The sequence below is a fragment of the Mus caroli genome, unplaced genomic scaffold, assembly GCF_978045245.1.
Source record: "Mus caroli unplaced genomic scaffold, Mus_caroli_1 scaffold_13, whole genome shotgun sequence".
NCBI classification, from domain to species: Eukaryota; Metazoa; Chordata; class Mammalia; order Rodentia; family Muridae; genus Mus; species Mus caroli.
Window position 1 is genome coordinate 71,884,330 of NW_028227268.1, and position 23,228 is coordinate 71,907,557.

Here is a 23,228-nt window from a genome sequence, read left to right on the forward strand (position 1 = left end):
CATCCTGAGACTTTGCAATGTATTAGCTTTTTAGTCTTTGCAACATACATCATAAGTGTACTGCCGCTTACCAGAACAAAATGATGTATGCTTTGAGACCATGGTGACTTATTTTCTTTACATATATAGAGGAATATGTATTTCTTTGATACGTACACATATACACATACACACACACATACTACTTTGATATATGTATATATTTCTTTGATATATAGAGGAAATTTTTTCATGTGACATTTTAGAGAATATGCATTTTTAGAAATGATTTTACTCTAAAAATCATTCCTTTAATGAAATTCCTTTAATGAAAGCTTTAAGACACCAAAGAAATAAATTGAAGACAATGAAGACAGAAAGATGCCCTGGGACTGGAAGAATCCGTATTATGGTGGCCGTCCCACCAAAGGCAATCCATCTGTAGATTCAATGCAACTCCAATCAAAATTCTGAGTGTTTATGAACACTGGGCCTAAAAATATATGGATATCTACTATAACTTATTGCTTGTTTGCTCAACAGTTAGGATTCTTCAGGTAATTTGTTCTGTCTGTAAGGTAGGCGATCCTGGAGGCTGTTAGGCTGCTCTAGCATTTAAGAGGATCACAGCATTACCTTCTACTTTGTCTCAGTTGTTTTTTTTTTTTTTTTTTTTTTTGCACAGCTGGATTCGTGCTCAATGATTCTCATGGTTCCGTGGTGGTGCTGAGTCCAGATGGGAAAGCAGAAATGCTGTGCATGGGAGGCAGCTTTGGCATTTCACATACCATGGACAGAGAATACATGGAGGGAGTCACGAGGGTGAGGTGAGTGACTGCCTGGTATGAGACGTGTGACAGTGCTGATCTGAGTCTTAGTAAAAAAAAACGACTTGGGACCAGGTGTGCCGCCAGCATTACTCAGGATTGCTGTGACCTCGTGGCCTCATGTCTTCGATAGGAATGTTAAGACTGTTTTGTATTTCTGTGAAGAACTGCACTGGAATTTTGATTGGAGTTGCATTGAATCTACAGATGGATTGCCTTTGGTGGGACGGCCAATGTCATAATACGGATTCTTCCAGTCCCAGGGCATCTTTCTGTCTTCATTGTCTTCAATTTATTTCTTTGGTGTCTTAAAGCTTTCATTAAAGGAATCTTTTATATCTTTGGTTAAGTTAAATTAAAAGTTGCTTGTGTGTGTGTTGGGGTTATTTGTTGGTATTTTTGTTTGTTTTGTTGTTTTTGGCCCTATGGATGGAATTATTTCTTTTGTTTCTTTTTTAGTGAGTTTGTTACTGGTATAGGAAGGCCAAATTTTTTCTATGTATTAATTTTGTATCCAACTACTTTCCTGAGTGTTTATGAGTTTTAATGGTTTTCTAGTGGACTCTTTAAGGCCTTTAATCTATAGACTTGTGTCATTACAGATAGAGACTTTTTTCTTTGCTGTTCGTACCCCTGTGATTTGCATTTCTCGTCTTCTTGCTTTGGCTAAGACTTCCAGTAACTGTATTGTATAAAATCAGAGAAAGTAGGTGCCGTTGTCTTGTTGGTAATTTTACTGGAGATTTTTGACCTTCTGCATCAAATATAATATGGTCTGTAGGTTTGTCATATACAGTTTTTCTTATGATGAGATTTGTTGCTTCTATTCTGAGATATTTTTAAATAATATTATTAATGAAAATAATTTTCCCTCCCCCAAGTTCTCCCAGATCTTCACAACCTCCTTACCTCTCAACTCTATGCCCTATCATTGCCCTATCTTTCTCTCTCTCTTTAGAAATAAACCAATCACAAACCCCTAAAACCAGAAACCATAATATACAAGCAAAGACCAGTAATGCATGCCCCCTCCTGCAAGCCAAAGAAAGTAAGTCTTTTCTTTGAAGGGTTTTGTCAAGAAGTGTCTCTGTTTATCAAGATGGCCACTGATTTCTGTCTGTGAGTCCTGTGCTGCAGGACTTTCGAAAGAGTTCATGGACTGCTGAGAAGAGCGTGCTTTCTGCAGCGTTGCATGGAACATCCTGTGTTGGTTAGGTCCAGTTGATCCATGATGTCATTTAAGTCAGATGACTGCATATTTTACACCTGGATGACTAGTCACCTGATGACGTTGTATTAAAATTTGCCACTTTGATTTCACTGGGGTTAATCTGTAGTTTTTTTCAGTAAGTAATATTTCCTTTGTGAAATTATGTGCACAAGGCTCAATCGGTTTACGATTAAAATCGTATTCTCTTCTGCCCTCTTGATGGATTGCTCTCTTAACCAGCACAAGTGACCTTTATTTCTTCCTCCTAGTTGTGGCTTCAAGTCCCTTTTGTCATATATGAAAACAGCAGCTCCTACTTGTCTTCTAGTCCCATTTGTCTAGAATTAATTTTTCTATGTTTTCACCCTAAAGTAGTTCTTACCTTTTTGATGAGGCGAGTTTCTAGGAAACAACAGATAGATGAGGCCTCCCCTTTAGTTCATGATGCAGGTCTATATCTTTGGGGCAAGAAGCTGAGAACCTTAATATTTGGAGTTCCTGAAAGGTTTATGCTGTGTCCTGTCATGTTGTCAATTGTGCACCATTTAGTTGTTTCCTATTCCTCCCTTGCCTAAGCATCACTGGTCCCAAATATGCGTGTAAAACAATTATTAGCATTCTGTATACATTAATTAATGGTGGAAATTAATATTGTGGCAGTTATTCCTTAACCAGTTAGTACCCCCAAGTAACCACAGAGACCTTTTGATACCTCAAAGCTTAGGCCTTAGCAGGGCAGACTCTAAAGCAGGTCATTTAAGTTAAGCAGGCCACTTAGCCCGTCCAGCCACGTGGTTAGAGATACCTTCCAGGCCTGTAGACATGTCCATCCCTTCCCATGTTTCCTGGTGAAAGGCCCTTCCTCTTTCTTCTTCCCAGAATTCCTCACTCTTTCCCAGGAAGTCCTGCCTATCTCTCTCTACTGCCCAATTATGGGCTTTAGACTGAACAAGTAACTTGGAGAGTGAAGTTTGTACAACAAGTTTGTACAACAACAGTGTATGTGAGAATTCTCTTGTCTTGGGGTGACCAGATCTAGGGGTACATAATTTAGCTTTTGAATATGTAGGAGCACCAGACTAACCCCAACAGATGTGTTTGTCTTTCTCTTCAGTCTGAAGAATTCCTTAAATATCTTTGTAGAGCTAGCTTAGTGGCCACGAACTAATTAAGCCTGTTTTTCTCATTAAAAGTTTTCCTTTCTCCCTCAGTTGGCACCGATAGCTTTGGTGGGCAGAGTAACCTAGGCTGGCAGTTGTCTTTTAAAAACTTGAGATATATTCTTCAGTGCCCTCCTGGCTTCTACAGTTTCTGTTGAGAACCCTGTGGTTACTCTGATGGGCCTGACTTTCTACAGACCACAGTTACTCCTTCTACTGCTGGATATCAATATCTGTATCTATAGCTACATGTCGGTTGAGTATTCGGTGAGTTGATAACAGTGAGGGGAAATTCTTCTCTGCTCTTGTCTGGTTAGTGTCCTAAACGCATGTGTATCTGGAGGAGCGCTTCTCTGTCTGTTAGGAAAGATGTGTTTTTATGCTTTCAGAAAGGAATTCATTCCTTCTTTTATACCCACGATTGTTAGATTAGCTCTTTTCAGGGTGTCCCAAATGTCTTGAAAACACGGCCCAAATCTTTTTTTTTTTTTTTTTCAAGACAAGGTTTCTCTGTGTAGCCCTGGCTGTCCTGGAACTCACTCTGTAGACCAGGTTGTCCTCGAACTCAGAAATCTGCCTGCCTCTGCCTCCCAAGTGCTAGGATTAAAGGCGTGCACCACCACTGCTGGTCAGCGGGAATCTTTTGTTCATTCATCTTTTATTCATTCATCCTCATTGAGATGCTCATATTCTCCAACACTGTCAAGTCTACAGGTTAGTAGGACTTCACTCGGAGATTTTGTGTTTGACTTTTTGTGATTTTTGATTTTCACTCTCTCATTTCTAGTAGTTTGGTTTTCCTTTAGTACTTCTATCTCTGTAAAAACATTAAGATGCGTTCTCTCAAGTTCTTTGCGGAACTGTTTGCCTCTGTGAGGTCTTTGAACTTAAAAATTTAGTCTCTGGAGGAGTCAGGTCCCTTGGAACTGGAGTTACAGACAGTTGTGAGCTGCTATGTGGGTGAGCCATCTCTCCAGCCCCACTCTGGAGGAGTCAGGCTGCCTGGCCTTTGTGGTTTGAGTTAAAGTTCTGCATCTGGAGCTATTTCACAAGTTGAGTTTGTTTATTTTTTATTTCAGCTTACTCTATCAAAGAAAGCATTCACAGGTTCATTGGGCACTGCTTTGTTATCATTAGCAGAGCTACAGGTAGGGCTGGAGCCTGCTAACTGCGCAGTCTCCACTAAGACAGCAGGACTGGAAGGAGAGTCCCAGGCTGCACTGTGCTCAGAGGGGAAAGGGCAGGGCTGTGTGTCTCTCATCCATGCAGTTGTCACCTTGGTGACGGGTGGGGCTGGAGCCTCCCAGGTGCCCTGCTGTCACCTGGTAGTGAGCAGGGCTAGACCTATAACTAAGTAACCAAGGAAAAAGGAAAACGCTCCCACTAAAGTCATCCTTTTTAGGAAGCAGCTCCATATGTCCATGTTAGAAATTCGTTCAAGAATACTTTTGTCTTCTGTTTGGATCTGACTTTAATTTGTGACTGAGGAAATGCCGAATGTCTGGCTAGATACTAAAAATTTCAAATTGAATTTCTTCTAATTTCCCTGAGTCATTAGTGAAGACTAATTTTAGTATATTTATGCTCAAAAGGCATTTTCTTTCATATACTACTTATTCATCTTAACCTAGACATATATTTTAGAACATAAATGAGAAAAATGATTTAATTGTATTTCAAAACTAAATTTAAAAAAGGACCATGTGAGATTATTTGAAGATAAAACTTTTCTTAATCTGTAAAAATTCAAGAAACTTTTTTTTTGCTGTATTTTAAAATTTAATGAAAATATCTTTGAGGTAAGAAAGGAAATACTACATATTTGAAGACCATCCACACACCTAGGGTCAGCACTGGACAAATGAGGGTTTTTATAATCTAGTTGAACTGTTTATATTTCCTATGGCTTTTGAATTTTTAACTTTCTTCTAAATTAATAGAAGAATTAGTGAGCTGGTATCAGCCAAGTTACAGGAGACACTGGCAACTCCTACATTGTGTTTCTCTAGCCAAATAATGACTACAGGACACAGACACAGAGCACTGTATTTAGGAAAATTAACACCATCCATAGTTTCCATTGCTCAGAAGTAAGAGGGGACGCACTTGAAGCTCAAGGGGAGGGACTGAACTTTCTATTAATCTCAGGGAGGACTCTGCATGAGAGCAGATATCCTGTGTGTGTGTAGCAGAATGTCTCTGCTAGCTTGTGACTTTGTTTTCCACGGCATTGTAAAGTATAAGAAGCCTATGAGAAATAGACTTGGGCCACAGTAGCCACTGGACAGCCCTCCTGAATCTATCTCTGTGTCTTCCTTCTGTCATTCCTATCGTTAACCCTCACTGCCCCCTCAGGGGACTCTGACTCCTGTCAGCAGGCCCAGCACATAAAAGTAAACAAGAAATTTCATGTACCCCATATGCAAACTAGAGTAGATTACTGAAAAATTTCAAGTGGTGATTTCTATTTGCTAGGATAGCTGCTCTTGTTTCCACACACGCCTTTGGTTATTTTATGAAGTAAGTGATGTATATAATTTATCTTTAGCTTAAAACAAAACAAAACAAAACAAAACCAAAAAAAACCCAAAAATTCTTAAGTGAGCCAGGTATGGTGGCCAGTGGGTTCATTTCAACAATTAGGGTGCGGAGGTAGGATGAACACCAGGAGCTTGAGACCAACTTGGTCTATAGAGTTCTCACTCCTGCCTCAGGGAAATAAAAGCACAGGAGTTGGGGCATTGGCTTATTGCAGAAGGGCACTTGCCATGCCAGCATGATTCACCATCCCATCACCCATGTAAAAAGTTGGGTGTGGCCATGTGCACCTGTAACCCCAGCACAGGAGGAGGGTGGGTTGGGAACAGAAAGGTCCCTGGGGCTTGCCGACCACCAACCTAGCAGATAAACAGCAGTCTCCAGTTCCCTGAGAGACCTTGTCTCAAGAGGATAAAGTGCAGAGTGATGAAGGAACACACATGTCCTCCTGTGGCTTCCACAGCACGTGAGCATGCTCGCACAAACCTGGCCTTTGCGTGTCCACAAGCCATGGAGTAGTACCACGGAGTAATAACTACTTGATAACATCCTGCTGTTAACTTTTTCTCTTAAGAGCAAGGATTATCTTAATACAAATTAATAACAATCTGAAATATTACGAATACCTGACTTCATCTGTGACCTTCTTTAAAGCAGGAGAGTTACTAAAATTGCTGTTCATGTCTGTGATTATCAGATTTACTCCAGTATACAGAGGTTTGAATCTCTTCATCTCTAAAACCCACTAATTTTTATATATTTTAATATTTTTTATATATTTTATATTTTAACATTTTCAAAATGTTTGAAGCCAAATGGTAAATTTCTATTCGGTTTGCCCTGGGATTGTCTTTCTCTTTAACCTCAATTTTCTAACTAAAGGATGCAAGAGAGCGTTTGAAACTTTAGATAGTAAGATTTTTGAATATAAATTATAAACTCAAAAATATGAACCAAGGAGGAAATGCTTTAAGCAGAGAAGTCTGATTAAGTTGCATTCCTGCATTGATTTAGAAAGCAAGAGAAAGGCAGGGGGTGTCAGTATTAAATAAATAAAACCGAGTTGTTAGACAGGTAGGTCTTTCCCAAGCACCGCATCATTAACACATGACTCACATTTTATCCTAGTTTGTCTGCATTGCCCAGCAATGAACCAAGTAGAAAAGAACATGCAAAGAGTGGAGGAAGAAGGAGAGATTGTAATGGTGAAGGAGCACTGAGAACTTGATCGGACTGGAACAGGGAAGAGCTACATCGTCATCAAGGCAGTGTAAGAGGCGATCCAGCCAAAGGGTAGCAAGCAAGCTCTGCTGGTCAGTTTCTCCTGACGTTCCTTTTTTTCCCTTTTTCTTCTATGTGTCTTAGGTTAGCATACACAGTAGTGGGTTTCATTGTGATATTTGCATACATAGGTATTATCAAACTCCATTCTCATTTATTCCCTTGCCGACAGAATACGACTGAGTGGAAAGTACAGTCTGTCTCACCAGAGTTCTTCCTTCTCCAAGCCTGCATCTAAGCTGAAGAGGCAACCCGAGTGCTCTCGATGTTGCTTTGCTTTGGTGAAACTTGAACCCAAGGCCTATGGCCTGATTAACCAAGCACTCTCAGGGAAATCAGTCACACGAATAACCTGGTTCTTTTTCCTTCTAGTTTTCTTTGGAATATGCCATTGTTCTTGAGTTTTACATGGTATAGGTCTAAGACATTACTTTTAAACCTGTTTTGTCTACCTGGGATGGTAACCCCTTTGCCCTCTGTCACTTCTGTTCCCAGCCCCAACACTAATAAATACTTTTTTAGGGGGTCAGAGGTTGGGCATCCTCTGCATTTGCATCGATTGCTGTGTAGCCCTGCAAATCTCCACTGTGCTGCAGCTTTGTGATTCCCATTCATTACTGGAGAGAGTCTGGGTACCACACTAACCGCAGTGGAGGACATCACTCTGTACCTGTCAAGGGACAGGGCATTTATTTTCTGTCCTGTCTGGAGAAGTATGTAAAAGCCGATCAGTAGGATTCTGTGTCCTTGTTCCTAGAGTTTCACTCATAGAAGGCATCTGCCTACCAAAGGGGGGAGAGGAGAAGCTACAGAGCAAATGCCAGGGTCTTATTTTCAGCAACTTCTTAAAAGGATCCCAATACTGCCAATATTGACCAGCCATTAGGTCACAGTTTAGACCCATACCATGTAAAACTCAAGAACAATGGCATATTCCAAATAAAATAGAAGGGAAAAAACCAAATAAGTTATTCGTGTGACTAATTTCCCTGAGAGGGCTTGGTTGGCAAGGTCTCAGGTTCAAGTTTCACCACTGTATAATCAAAGCAACATTTAGAGCACACGGGTTGTCTCTTGGACTTGGATGCAGGCTTGGAGAAGGAAGAAGAACTCTGGTGAGACAGACTGTGTACCTTCCACTCCAAGATGCCTGCTTGCTATTCTGACAAATTGGGGTGACACCTCCCACTTCCCTAGATGAGTTTCATGAAAATCTAGATGTCCAAAAATTAAAAACTTGAGGCAGGAGAGATAACTGAGCAGTTAGGAGCAACTGTTGGTCTTGCAGAGGACCTGGTTTCTGTTTCTAGCACACACGTGATGGATCGTAACCATCTCATTCCAGGAGATCCTATGCCTCCTTCTTCTGAGCGCACTAGGCACACCTGTGGTACACATTCATCCATGCAGGCAAAACACTCACATGTAAAACAAACAAACAAACAAACAAACACCTTAAAATCTGCTTTAAGATCAAATAGAGGAAAATAAATTGTTTTATTTTTCCCAGGTGTGTGTGTGTGTGTGTGTGATGTATCTGTATGGCCGTATGTGCTACAATATATGGAGGTCAGAAGACCCAGATCTCTCAGTTTGCATGACAAGTGTCTTTGCCTGCTAAGCCGTTTTGCCAGCTGTTACTAATCCTCCTGGGCAGTAAATAAGCACACTTCCCTTGAGCTAGTGTAGACCCAGCAATCGACAGGGCCCCTCTTCACTGGGAAACTGAGTAATGACTTTAATCTTTTTTTTTTTTTTTTTTTTTTTTTTTAGTTTTTCGAGACAGGGTTTCTCTGTGTAGCCCTGGCTGTCCTGGCACTCACTTTGTAGACCAGGCTGGCCTCGAACTCAGAAATCCGCCTGCCTCTGCCTCCTCGAGTGCTGCTTTGAGTTGATGTTTATTTAATCTGGTAAATAGCTCTCTTCTGTCACCGTTGACAAACAAGCTGAAAGTATTTCAATGGTAGAAAAAATGCAGAGCTAGAGAACTGGCACAAAGGAATCTCCTGTGGTTTGCTCAGTTCCTCTTTCCTGCTGAGTAGGTGCAGTCACCTGGTGGTACTGTGACCTGGTGACACTGAACTGGTGGCTGGGGCAGTATCTGTACCACCCATGCAGGATGAGAAGAACTCTTCCGCCATTCCCTTAGTTCTCTCCCAACTCCACCCTACCCCACCACAAGAACTAGTAATGTTCCTCAAGGAGACTCACAGGCTTACTGTGCAGCTGACATCTGATGGGTTTCTGGTTCTTTCAGGCACTATTTGAAAAACAAGGAAACTGGAAGACTTTGCTCAGAGGAAGGTACCCAGGAGCTGCTGCGCAAGAGCCAAACCTCGCTTCTTCAGCCCAGCACCGTGGAGGTCACCATGCAGCTCCCCACGAGTTCCAGTGTTGAATTCTTCCACAACATTGAGCCTAGCGAATACATAGGTGATTTATTTAAACTCAAATAAAAAACCAGCTTAGCTAACCTGAAGAAATTTGAGGAAGTCTTTAACCAGGAAACATTTGGGTGGCTTCTGAAATCCTGCGAGAGACAACTAGCTGAAAGAGAATGAAGGTCTTCAAGCCTTTCATTAAGATTGCCTCGCACTGTAGGGGATGCAAGAATTTTAACTCCATGTTTGCAGTCATCAGGTAAGAGGACCTGTCTTATGTGAAGCTGACTCTACAGATTTAAATATATATATATATATATATATGTATATATACACACACACACACATATGTATATATATATATATAGTTAAAAACTATATATACATACTAGTTTTGGAATACCATATAATTATAGAAATATTGACTTCATAATTGATTCTGTATCTGTGTTGTTGGTATCATATAGCCTCATGTACACTAAGCTATAATTGATTCAACAGGCAGTTCTTTCTTTCTTATTCTAAATCTTATTTTTTTTTCCCCAGAAGTTGGGGGCAGGTGTTACAACAGGCTCTCCCTGTAGTGGCCCAGGCTAGCACGGAACTCAGATCCTATTTCCCGACTGCTGGGATTACAGGTGTGCACCACCATGTCCTCCACTATTTTTTTAATTAGGTATTTTCTTCATTTACATTTCCAGTGCTATCCTAAATGTCCTCCATACCCCCTCCCACTCCCCTACCCACCCACTCCCACTTCATGGCCCTGGTGTTCCCCTGTAGTGAGGCATATAAAGTGTGCAAGACCAATAGGCCTCTCTTTCTGACTAGGCCATCTTCTGATACATATGCAGCTAGAGACACGAGCTCCGGGGGTACTGGTTAGTTCATAATGTTGTTCCCCCTATAGGGTTGCAGACCCCTTTAGCTCCTTGGGTACTTTCTCTAGCTCCTCCATTGGGAGCCCTGTGATCCATCCAATAGCTGAGTGTGAGCATCCACTTATGTGTTTGCTAGGCCCCAGCCTAGTCTCACAAGAGACAGCTATATCAGGGTCCTTTCAGCAAAATCTTGCTAGTGTATGCAATGGTGTCAGCGTTTGGAGGCTGATTATGGGATGGATCCCTGGATATGGCAGTCTCTAGATGGTCCATCCTTTCGTCTCAGTTACAAACTTTGTCTCTGTAACTCCTTTTTTGGGTGTTTTGTTCCCAATTCTAAGAAGGGGCAAAGTGTCCACACTTTGGTCTTCATTCTTCTTGAGTTTCATGTGTTTTGCAAATTGTATCTTGTATCTTGGGTATTCTAAGTTTCTGGGCTAATATCCACTTATCAGTGAGTGCATATCATGTGAGTTCTTTTGTGATTGTGTTACCTCACCCAGGATGATGCCCTCCAGGTCCATCCATTTGCCTAGGAATTTCATAAATTCATTCTTTTTAATAGCTGAGTAGTACTCCATTGTGTAAATGTACCACATTTTCTGTATCCATTCCTCTGTTGAGGGGCATCTGGGTTCTTTCCAGCTTCTGGCTATTATAAATAAGACTGCTATGAACATAGTGGAGGATGTGTCCTTCTTACCAGTTGGAACATCCTCTGGATATATGCCCAGGAAAGGTATTGCTGAATCCTCCGGTAGTACTATGTCCAATTTTCTGAGGAACCGCCAGACTGATTTCCAGAGTGGTTGTACAAGCTTGCAATCCCACCAACAATGGAGGAGTGTTCCTCTTTCTCCACATCCTCACCAGCATCTGCTGCCACCTGAGTTTTTGATTTTAGCCATTCTGACTGGTGTGAAGTGGAATCTCAGGGTTGCTTTGAATTGCATTTCCCTGATGATTAAGGATGCTGAACATTTTTTCAGGTGCTTCTCAGCCATTTGGTATTCCTCAGGTGAGAATTCTTTGTTTAGCTCTGAGCCCCATTTTTTAATGGGGTTATTTGATTTTCTGGAGCCCACCTTCTTGAGTTCTTTATATATATTGGATATTAGTCCCCCATCTGATTTAAGATAAGTAAAGATCTTTCCCAATCTGTTGGTGGCCTTTTTGTCTTACTGACAGTGTCTTTTGCCTTGCCTTGCAGAAGCTTTGCAATTTTATGAGGTCCCATTTGTTGATTCTCGATCTTACAGCACAAGCCATTGCTGTTCTGTTCAGGAATTTTTCCCCTGTGTCCATATCTTCGAGGCTTTTCCCCACTTTCTCCTCTATAAGTTTCACTGTCTCTGGTTTTATGTGGAGTTCCTTGATCCACTTAGATTTGACCTTAGAACAAGGAGATAGGAATGGATCAATTCGCATTCTTCTACACGATAACTGCCAGTTGTGCCAGCACCATTTGTTGAAAAGGTTGTCTTTCTTCCACTGGATGGTTTTAGCTCCTTTGTCAAAGATCAAGTGACCATAGGTGTGTGGGTTCATTTCTGGGTCTTCAATTCTATTCCATTGGTCTACTTGTCTGTCGCTATACCAGTACTGTCCAGTTTGATGTGGTGTAAGGGACCACCTTGGAACTAAATAAGGAAGGAAGACCAGTATAAAAGGAGTAAGCATAGGTAAGTGTGTTCTTCACTTCAATTGAGCTAACAAAAAATAGCCACACAAATAATGAATCCTATGCAGCACAAGAAAACCTACAGAATCAACTGACCCGACCCATAGAGGCCCACAGAGACCAAACGACCAGCCAGGAGCCTGTATGGGACTCACCTACGCCCTCTGCACACTGTTATGGTTGTGCATCTTGGTCTTCATGTGGGAATCCTAAGAGCAGGAGCAGGGGCTGCCTCTGACTCTGTGGCCTTCATGTGGGACCCGTTCTCCCCACTGGGCTGCCTCTTCTAGCATCAAGGGAAGCTGCACCTAGCATTACTGCATCTTGATGCCAAGGACAGTTGGTATCCATGGAGGGGGTCAGTGAAGTGGAATAAGGACTGGGAGGGAGAAAAGGGAGGGGAAACTGTGGTTGAGATGTAAAGTAAGTAATTGGTCACAAAACAGGCCTCAACAGATACAAAAATATTGAAATTATCCCATGTATCCTATCAGATCACCACAGACTAAGGCTGATCTTCAATAACAACATAAATAATAGAAAGCCAACATTCACATGCAAACTGAACAACACTCTACTCAATGATAACTTGGTCAGGGAAGAAATAAAAAAAGAGATCTAAGACTTTTTAGAGTTTAATGAAAATGAAGCCACAACATACCCAGACTTATGGGACACAATAAAAGCATTCCTAAGAGGAAAACTCACAGCTCTGAGTGCCGCCATAAAGAAACTAGAGAGGCATACACTAGCAGCTTGACAGCACACCTAAAAGCTCCAGAACAAAAGGAAGCAAATTCACCCAAGAGAGTAGGCAGCAGGAAATAATCAAACTCAGGGTTGAAATCAACCAAGTGGGAAAAAAAAAAGAACTATACAAAGAATCAACCAAACCAGGAGCTGTTTCTTTGAGAAAAATCAACAAGATAGATAAACCATTAGCCAGACTAACTAGAGGGCACAGGGACAGCACCCTAATTAATAAAATCAGAAATGAAAAAGGAGACATAACAACAGAACCTAAGGAAATCCAAAACATCATCAGATCCTATTACAAAATCCCATACTCAACATAACTGGAAAACCTGGATGAAATGAAAATGGACAATTTTCTAGACAGATACCAGGTAGCAAATTTAAATCAGGATCAGATTAATAATCTAAACAGTCCCATTTCTCCTAAAGAAATAGAAGCTGTCATTAATTGTCTCCCAACAACAACAAGAACAAAAAAAGCCCAGGACCAGATGGGTTTAATGCAGAGCTCTATCAGACCTTCAAATAAGACCTAATTCCAATTCTCCTCAAACTGTTTCACAAAACAGAAACACTAGGTACTCTACCCAGCTCATTCTATGATGCCACAATTATTCTGATACCTAAACCACACAAAGATCCAGCAAAGAAAGAGAACTTCAGACCAATTTCCCTTATGAGATGTAAAGTAAGTAAATAAATAAATACATTAATTAAAATATATATTCTATGAGTATTTTGAATGACAATACAAAATGAAAAATTTGATAGTGTAAGATACTACTAAAATATTTATATTATTTTATTATTTCTTTATGCTTATTTATGTTTGTGTCTGTGTGTCTTTGTGCACATGGATGTCCACAGAGACCAGAAGAGAGTATTGGATCCCACTCTGGAGTTAAAGCTGACTGTGAGCTGAGAACTGAACTCTCGCCCTTGGAAGAGCAGCAAGCACTCTTTAACCATTGAGCTGTCTCTCTAGTCCCATATTTAAGATACATATATTGTCCTTTCAGAAGAATATAGTAATGTAAAGGTAGAGGGCCAATCATAAACGCATTTATTTTAAACAGTAAAAAATTTGAAAAACTTATTTACTAAGAAATGAGAGGAAAAACCAAGAACCATAAAGTGATTGTTCATAAAACATGAAAATAGAATAGTGTAAAAAATTGTTCTCTAAAGGTTGGTGTCTTATTTTCCTTTTCTCTCTTTCCTTCCTTCCTTCCTTCCTTCCTTCCTTCCTTCCTTCCTTCCTTCCTTCCTTCCTTCCTTCCTTCCTTCCTTCCTTCCTTCCTTCCTAAGACAGGGTTTTGCTCTACACCCAGGACAGTCTATATCTCCAGGTCCTCTTTCCTACCTTAGCCTCCCAAGTGCTGAGTTTATGAGGTCATATCAGCTCATCGTATCAATCATAATAATCTACAATTAAGATTGAGATTACAGGAAAGTGTGTGTAAAGCTAACAGAAATAACCCTTTTCTTGAGAGAGCTTTTTGTTTTGTTTACTATGAATAGTTTTTGCTGGACTGATTTCTGCCTTGTCTTGTCAAGTTTACTGAGAGATGATCATCAATGAACAATCTGTCGATGCAGATTTAATAATTTCAAAAAAAATATCTTGACACTTTGAAAAACTTGATAAAGTATGAATTATAAACACAAAGTCTATCTATGTCATTCAATTAGTGTAACAAAGCTGTTTTGATTTGGGTGATCTCTATAGTCAGTTCATGGATAGATCCATGCAGACAAGTTCAATCATGGATTTTATTACAGATTTTAAAAGTTCCCCTGTGTGGGTTTTAGTTTACTTAGCCATAAAACCCAAAAGATAGTTGGACAGGATTTGATTGACATTAAAAGCTCTCAACCTACTCCTGTGCATAGCACACTATAATCCTAGCCATCTGAAGGCTGAGGCAATGAATGGGGTTGAAGTCAGCCTGAACCACATAGTATTTCTTTCCCAAAATGAAAAAATACAACAAAATAGCAAAAATACAAGAATAAAAATCACAATGGTGCTTCAAAAAATTCCAGAAATATTCAACAAGGGTTGCTGAATGAATTAATAAAGATACTCTTAAATCCAAGAATACGGTGTACAAAGACACAGTCCCAAACTATGCAACCTCAAGGTCAAGGTGTTTTATTTCTCTGCCCCATCATAGTGATAGGCAGACTCTTCTGCCTAACCAGGCCTTTGACCCCTGGGTGCCTGCTTGTGAGTCCCTTGTTTGGTGGATGAGTGTTGCTTTCTAAGCCCCAGTGCCCTACTGCATTTGACTCATCTACAGAATCACAACAACCACAAACACGTGAAAGGATGCATTAATGCTCACCCAATGTTGATACCCGCTCATCCCTCATTGATATTTTCCTCCACTCTTCCTGTGGCAACAGCTAGGTTCCCACTCATTCCCATGTTTGGTAATCATGGAAGGAAGATACCCTTGAGAAATATTTTCATGTGTGTGTATATGTGTGTGTGTGTGTGTGTGTTTGTGTGTGTGTGTGTGTGTGTGTGTGAGAGAGAGAGAGAGAGAGAGAGAGAGAGAGAGAGAGAGAGAGAGAGAGAGAGAGAGATGGGGGGGGGAGAAGGGGGGCAGATCATGGCAGGCTTGTGGAGGGCAGCCTTTGGCTTGGGGTGTCAGTCCTCACTTTCTGCAGTGATTGAGGCAGTGACTGAGACAGGGTCTCATGTTTTTCATGCCTGTACCTGTCAGTCTCACTGGCTGTGAACATTCTAGGTTCTCAATCCAGTTTGCCTTTCAGGTCTTCTGTCAGATGTTGCCATCAATAGACACAAGTTCCAAAATAGTGACATTAGCTGAGCTCTGCCAGTGATATCACCTAGGCAGGAGGACAGATTTCTGTTGCTTCTCTATAATTCATCGTCCTAAAACCTTGTCCTGAATCAGTTAACTTTTTGACAAGACTTCCAAGGTCCTTAACTGGGGGGAAGAAATAACATCTTCAATGAATGGGATTGGTGGCAATGGATAATCATGCACAGTTAAGTTGGACCTTTATCTCACATAATCTATAAATATTAATTGAAAATGGGTTAATTTGCTTTCTCTAAAAGAATAGACCTGATTAAAATGAATATACTAATTAAATATATTAATTAAGTAAATATATTTTTTAAAATGCATATTTGAATTAAATGAAAATATAACATATATATATATATACTAATAGGGGATTTACTATATTTTTTCTCTTCTGTTCATTGGGCAGATTTCAAAGATGACCTCTACCACCACTCCTTACTTTTCCCATGGTTACTCACTGATATGATAGGATTTTTACAGTATCTCCTGTCAAGTGTGGAAGGTGATTTCCCTTTACTTTTAGGATGAAGTGGACTGCTGCTCCCTTGTTCTAGCTGAACCAATTCATTACAAGTGACATCAAGAACACTTTCCCCTGTCACTCTTGCAACTCAGCAGCCAACATGAGAGACATACACCTACGGCAGCATGTTGGAAGTTTGGAAGGGAGATGTTGATCTTTAAGAAGAAATCATCCAGCCAAGAACTTCAGATCAAATGTTTTAGAACACAGTCCATTTTGATTAGAGCTTGCTAGGGGGTGCTATATGGTTTTGGTTTGAACTTTGGGAAAAGCCAAGCTTGAAAGGACTAGACCACAGAGTTTATAAAATGAAGCCATGGAAGTAGGTAGGGAAGGAAGCAGCGACTACCTAAGAGCTGCCTTCCCTGTCTCCCCCGCTGAAAGCTGTGCATGTCACAGGCAAGTAGGAGGAAGGGAATGAGGCAAGAGTAGGAGTCAGATGAGGTTTACATCTCAAAGAGTCTGGGAATCCCCAGTGCTCAGACCCTGGCTCGTGAAGAGACAGACCAGGAGTGGTCATGGGAGGATACCCCAAGGTATGGAGGCAGCACCTTACTTCTGAGGGAGCTGCCAGAATATTGTGGGCTGTGTAGAAAAGATCACAGGACCAGCTAGCCTGTGGAATGGGTTCAGAGAGATAATCCAAGTGACAGGCTCAGAACAGCTCTGCAGAGAGGGCTCTGCTCAGTACAAGTTAGGAAGGCTGAGGAGAAGATCCTAGACCAGTTCCCACAGTATCCCCAGAAGATATGGCTTCGAGGAGCTACAGTCATCATGGGAGGCTTCAGCAGAGGGTAGCTCCAATCAGCCAGGCACATACCAGTGGTCAAAATTAGAGGAGAGCCCAGGCTGTGGGGGTACTGTTGAGGTTGGAGGAGGGACTTTGTGTAGCCTTACAACACCCACATGCGATGGATGGATGTGGGGGTGGCATTTGGAAGACCCAGCACTTACCAAGGGGGGTCAGCCAGGGAGGTCCAGATTTAACGTATAAATGCCTAAAGCACCAGTCTTCATAAATGGGAGAATGGTTCTTGGCTGTAATTTTATTCAGTTATGAATAAAAAAAATGTAATTCTGTGTCTGTGAGTTGTAGTGTGTGGATATCAAAACTTCCACATTTGCGAGTGAGAGAATCCATAAAACAGGATTTATTTGGATAATCTAATAAATCCCCTGTAATGTTTAGTCCTAATTGTCAGTTTGACAACTGAGGATTGTCTGGATTAGGTTGGCCAGTGAGCATGTCTGTGAGGGATTGTCTTGATCATCTTAACTGGTGTGGGAAGACCCAGCCTGAACATGGGCAGTTCCATTTCCTGGTTTGGGGCCCCTGAACTGTGTAAGAGCAGAGAAATCTAGCTGAGTAACAAGCATGCACACATTCATCTCTCTCGGCTTTTGTCTGTGGACGTGATTAGCTGTTTTAGGTTCCAGTCGCCTTGACTTCCTGTTATGGTGAACTTTAACCTAGAATGGTAAGCTGATTAAAGACTTTCTTTTCTAGTTTTCTTACTTTCTATTGGGGAATTTTATTACAGCAATAGAAAGGGAGTTAAAACAGCCATCCAGAGTGGAGAACCAGAGAGCCAGGTAATAGGATTAGACTTTTATGTACCAATGACATGAGATGTCCATAAAAAAGTAAGTGGAAATGTTCAGTGTAATTTATTTTAGGTGAAGAAAAAAGAGGCAACTTTTAGTGTCTTTTCTATTACTGATCCCCACCACAAGGGTGGGTAATTTATAAAGAAGAGAAGCTTATTTTCCTAGCAAGTCCAGGGGCTTAGTAAGTTGTTTTTTAATTTTTTTTTTTCTGTTTCATATCATGGTACAGGGCACCATCCTGTGATACAAAAGAGTAAGTGCGCTGGTTTGTGCATCTTGTCTTTTTCTAGAGAAACCAGACCTGGGCAAGAGGCTCTACCTTGGAGATGTTGTCTAATTCTCCCACACTTAACACTATTACATTGATTTAAGGATTAAATTGTGTATATAATATATACACACATATATCCATACACATATACAATACACACATATATATACATATATGTGCGCACGTGCACACACACCCCCACACACATATATTACATACATACATACACATATACATATACACACACATATGAGACAGGGTCTCATGTAGTCCAGGATGGACTTAAATCACTAGTTAGCCAAGGATGACCTTGAATTTATGATTCTCTTGACTTTATCTCTTGAGTGCTGAGATTTCAGGTATGAGACACCATACCTGATTTACATAGTGCTAGGGATGGTATCTAGAGTTTCATGCCTGCTCTACCAACTGATGTGCATCCCCAGCCCCTCAATATGTGAATATTTGAAGGATAAATTCAAACTACAAATAGAAGGAAAGAAGGAAGGGGGATAGGTAGCCAGGCGGGAACTTTTCTCCACAAAGAAGGGAGAAGCCCTTCTCCCATGGAACTCTGCCACCCAGCCTCCTGATCCCCTGACCAGGTCACTTGCCTGCTCCTGTTAATTCATTATGCACAGTGTGGAGGCATATTTGTTGTAGGGAACCTCAGAGTTGGCTCAGGACTCCCAAGACCAAGTTCTCAGCACAATGAGATGCTTTTGCTCCAGAGGGACAGAAAGCAGGGAATAAGAGACAGAAGATATGGGATGTGGGCCAAGGGGCCAAGGAGAGGGGAATGGGCATTTATTTGTCCTTACTGGGGACAAAGGACTGCTTCTGGATAGAGAGGAGACCAATGTGGCACATAGGAAAATGGTGGTTTGTGGAGGTAAGGGGGAAACTGTGGGTTAGAACATGGTGCTTGATTTTAATTGGGCATGTTAATTAGCTGAGCCAAAGGGGACTTTTCATTGTTTGACTTCAATACTTTGAGAGCCAAATCTTGGTAGTCAGCCCCAGGAGGAACTGGCCAAATAAGGGACTAGAACTTGATGGTTAGCTTTAGGAATGTCATCTAATAGTTTTTAGCAAGGCAGAGGGGGAGAAGGGAATGGCCTGCCAGGGCCATGTTTACTGTGCTTGTCCTGGCTAGAGTCCCTTCACCTGTAATAGGGCTGGCATTGAAATTGTCCCACATGAAGACAGTACTCCATCTCTAAATATCCAAAAGGATGTTGGGAAATGGAACTTGATTCCTTCACCAGGCTCCGAGAGGCAGGTCTAAGAATGATGTCTCAAACATTTAAAGAGGCTCTATTTTATTTGAAGTAATATATTTCTAAAGAGTACGCATATATCAGAACAGACATCAAGACTAGTCTCTCCTCTCCCTCCCTCTCCTGTCTGTCTGTCTGTCTGTCTGTCTTCTTCTTCTTTTCCTCCTCTTCCTCCTCCTCCCTCTTCCTCTCCTGTCTGTCACTTTTTCTCTTTCTCTCTGTCTGTCTGTCTCTCCTTCTCTCTCTCTCTCTCTCTCTCTCTCTCTCTCTCTCTCTCTCTCTCTCTCTCTCTCTCCCTCCCTCCCTCCCTCCCTCCCTCCCTCCCTCCCTCCCCCCTCTGGTTTGTATGTGTACCTGTACTGTATGCAGATAAAGTAGTAAGAAAGTCTTATATATGTGCGTGTATGTACTTTTTTTTTTCTTTTTGAGACAGTGTCTTGCTCTGTAATCTAGGCTGGCATGAAACCCCCTATATAGTCTAATTTGGTCCCAAACTCACAGAAATCCTCAGCCTTCCAAGTTCTGGGATCGCAAACATGTGCTGTTGTGCCTGTCTATGTGTCTGTTCTTGGTGCCCATATATTTATGGCTGTTGGCCTTGCATATCCACGACCTGTGTCTTCTACCTCATAGACTCTCACATATCAACTTTCCTGTATCTCTCAGCCTGGGCCCTAGAGAAGAACTATCTCAGGGATGAGAACTTTAAAACAGGGCATTCACTGGCTGAGAATATTCACATTCAAGGCTGAGACGCTGGTATGTAACAGTGTGGCTTGTAAGACACTTATCAATGATGGCAGAAATCTGTTGCCAGCTTACATGGTGCCACCATGTGGCCATATTTTGTCATGGGGCACCATGCACCTTAGATGGGTCATCTTTAAAATTACTCCTCCAATTTATTTTTCCAAGAAATTGGAGTGATTCATGTTATATTTCCACACTGCATTTCGTGAGGCTTTAGCAATCGTATTTAGCATTCATCATTTGTCCTGTGGAGACTACGGTGCACTGGGACAATTGAGATGACTAATCAGCAGTCAAGCTATTCAGACACCTGTGAGATTCAAAGACCAATTCTTCCCTCCTTCCCTCCACCCCTCCCTCCCTTCCTTTCTTCCTTTCTTTCATCTGTGCTTGGATGCCAGTAGGTAGTCACACTAGTCAGATGCTCCCAGCCTCTGGGCTAAGTATCTACAGCATATGTGCTTGCTTCTCAGCTGTCAATCACATTCATCCTGTTATGTTGCAGGCACTCAGGATATAGATATGAGCAAGCAAGAGGTTCTCGGTTTTGTTGAATCAACTGTCCATGTGTGATATGTCCCTCACAGGCTCATGGATTTAACACTTGGGTCCAGTTGGGGACACTGCTTGGAGGACATTTTAGGAGGTAGAGCCTTCCTAGAGGAAATATGTCCCTGGAGGTGGGTTCTGAGAGCTCATAGCATCTCCCTATTTCTGATTCACCCAGTTTCTTGTTTGTGGTGAGGATGAGATCTCTCAACTTCCTGTCCCTGTTGCTTTCTGCCATGCTTACCACGTGACTATGGAGCTGTGAGTCAAAATAAAGTCTCTCTTCCCTAAGTTGCATTTGGTCGTAGTGTTTTATCACAGCGACAAAATAATACACAAAACCACTACCAGTGCTCAGAATGTCTATCTCAGATTAAGATCTGAATATCGAGAAAGTGAAGTGTGCAGAGGCCAGCACAGTCGCCCTTACAGCAGGACTCCAGGAGGACTCCATGGCTCATGGTTTGGAGGTGTTTATGCCTCCAGTGGTTCCCAGCTAAAAACATCTCTTGAAGGATGGATCATATAACCAGAAGAATCACATATGAATAACATTGCAAGTTGTGTTTTAAAGTTGTCTATGAGCTAAATCTGTCTCTGAGTTCTTTGGCCTAGTCTAAGGTTTAGTCACCTGTCTCTGTGCCAATACAGAGCCACCTTAAAAGCATATGGGTCTGGAATAAATCTTCCATTTGCTCCAGCAAGCTGTAGCTCTTTATTCTCTCTTGAAGTGTCTTAGTGACTCCAAATAAATTATGTGCTGGTTTAAATATATGTTTTATTATTCATGGTGGCTGTCATTGGAAGTCAAAGACGGTCACTCACAGATTCAAGGAGGGGAACATGTAATTTGGTGGTGGTGGTGGACAGCAGAAATGCAAGGAAAATCTCCAGGGCTAATCAGAAGAAGGATACTGTGTGTAAGAACTGTTAGTCTCTGCCAGATTGCCACTGTCATGGATATGAGTCACATGCAGCCCATGAAGCTGGCTAGACTGAGCAGGACTGGTTCACACGGTCAGTGCACACAGGTGCATGTGGAATTTATGGATGACATCAGATGCTCTATCATCTCAACATCTAAGGCCCCGTTCGAGAGGGTGATGTGCTCACCCTATTGGAGTCAGAAAGAGAAGCTCAGAGGTAGTGTTCACCTTGCTGCTGGGTCCTGGATATCCACCACTTAGCCCATGGGATGTCCTGCACCAGTTAAATAAAGCATTTGTATTAAAATAGCGGTTAGTTATTATGATCCTTGTCTCCATGGGGAGGGAAAGATGAGACACAGTAAACGGTCTTGGGATTGGCCAGTTTGAATGATTGTAGGTAGACTCTTGGGGACTAGGCTATCTCCACTTGTCTGATAGCTGGTGTCAAAGTGCTGAAATCAGGGGAATAGTGGTCTAGGGAGGAGGGCCTGATAGGTGAGGGAGGTGGTTGTAGGATCAGTTGGTTTATATTTATGCTTTTATTTCCTCCCCTGATGCTAAAGGTAGAGTCCATGCATTTTCTCTTGAGTGAATTGTTTACTCTCTCTAGGCTTGGGCTAGCCCCTGGAGAGCCAGTCTATCTAGGGTTAGCTAGACCTTAAATAGCGAATTAGTTACTGTTCTCTTGCTGTGAGGAGCAAAGAAACTTATAGAAAAACACCTTTGGTTTCAGTGGGTCAGTTTTATTATCATCATGTCAAGGAGTGTGGCAGCAGGGGGAGGGGTACTGGACTAGTAACTGGGAGTTTATAAGTTTCAGGCAGAGAGAGAAAAAGAGAGAAAGAGAGAGAAGGGGGAGGGGGAGAGGGAGGGAGGGAGGGAGGGAAGGAGAGAGAGAGAGAGAGAGAGAGAGAGAGAGAGAGAGAGAGAGAGAGAGAGAGAGAGAAAACGAAACTGGCATGGGTTTTTACAAACCTCAAAGCCCACCCCTAGTGACACACCTCCTCCAACAAGGCCACACATACACCAGCAAGGGTACACCTCCTAATTCCATCCAAACAGTTCCATTAACTGATGACTAAGCATTCAAACATCCAAGCTTGTTGGGGGCAATTCTCACTCAAACCACCACATTAAAAGGGAGTGGTTCTCCTTTGTCTATCATGGTGTACCACCTGAAAGATATGCTAGAGCAATGGTGGCACAGAGCTCGTACCTGTTGGCTCATACCAACCAATACCTGACCGGACTTAAGGCCCATTTCTGACACTACTTGGATAACTAAGTGTAAGACCTGGTAACCTGGGGACCTAGGGCAAATAATACTGGTCTTAAAAAGAAAAGAAAATGTAATGATCAAATGACTCCTAATGATATTCTTCTCTGCTCATAGATCAGTGCCTTGCTCAGCCATCATCAGAGAAGCTTCCCCCTGCTGCAGAGGAGAGGAAATATAGAGACCCACAGGCTGGCATTACACATAGAGTGAAACACTCAGCCCTAAATGGGATGTCTATCAAAGCCCTTCCTCAGAGCTCAGGGAACTCCACAGAAGAGGAGACAGAAAGAACGTGAGAGCCAGAAGGTAGAGAGAGCACCAGAAAACAAGGACCTCTAAGTCAACATGAGCACAGCATTTATGAATTCACAGAGTCTGAAGCGGCCTGCACAGGGCCTCCGTGGCTTTGCACCAGGCCCTCTGAGCTTACATGATGGCTTCTAGTTTAGTGTTTTTATGTGATCCTTGAGCATGTGAGCAAGTGGGTCTCTGACCCTTGGGC

General features: G+C 41.8%; 1 pseudogene; it reads left to right on the plus strand.

Annotated features, from left to right (window-relative positions):
* Positions 1–21,474: 21,474 nt before the first annotated feature.
* On the plus strand, positions 21,475–21,665 carry LOC147001532 (small ribosomal subunit protein eS28 pseudogene; annotated as a pseudogene).
* The last annotated feature ends 1,563 nt before the right edge of the window (positions 21,666–23,228 follow it).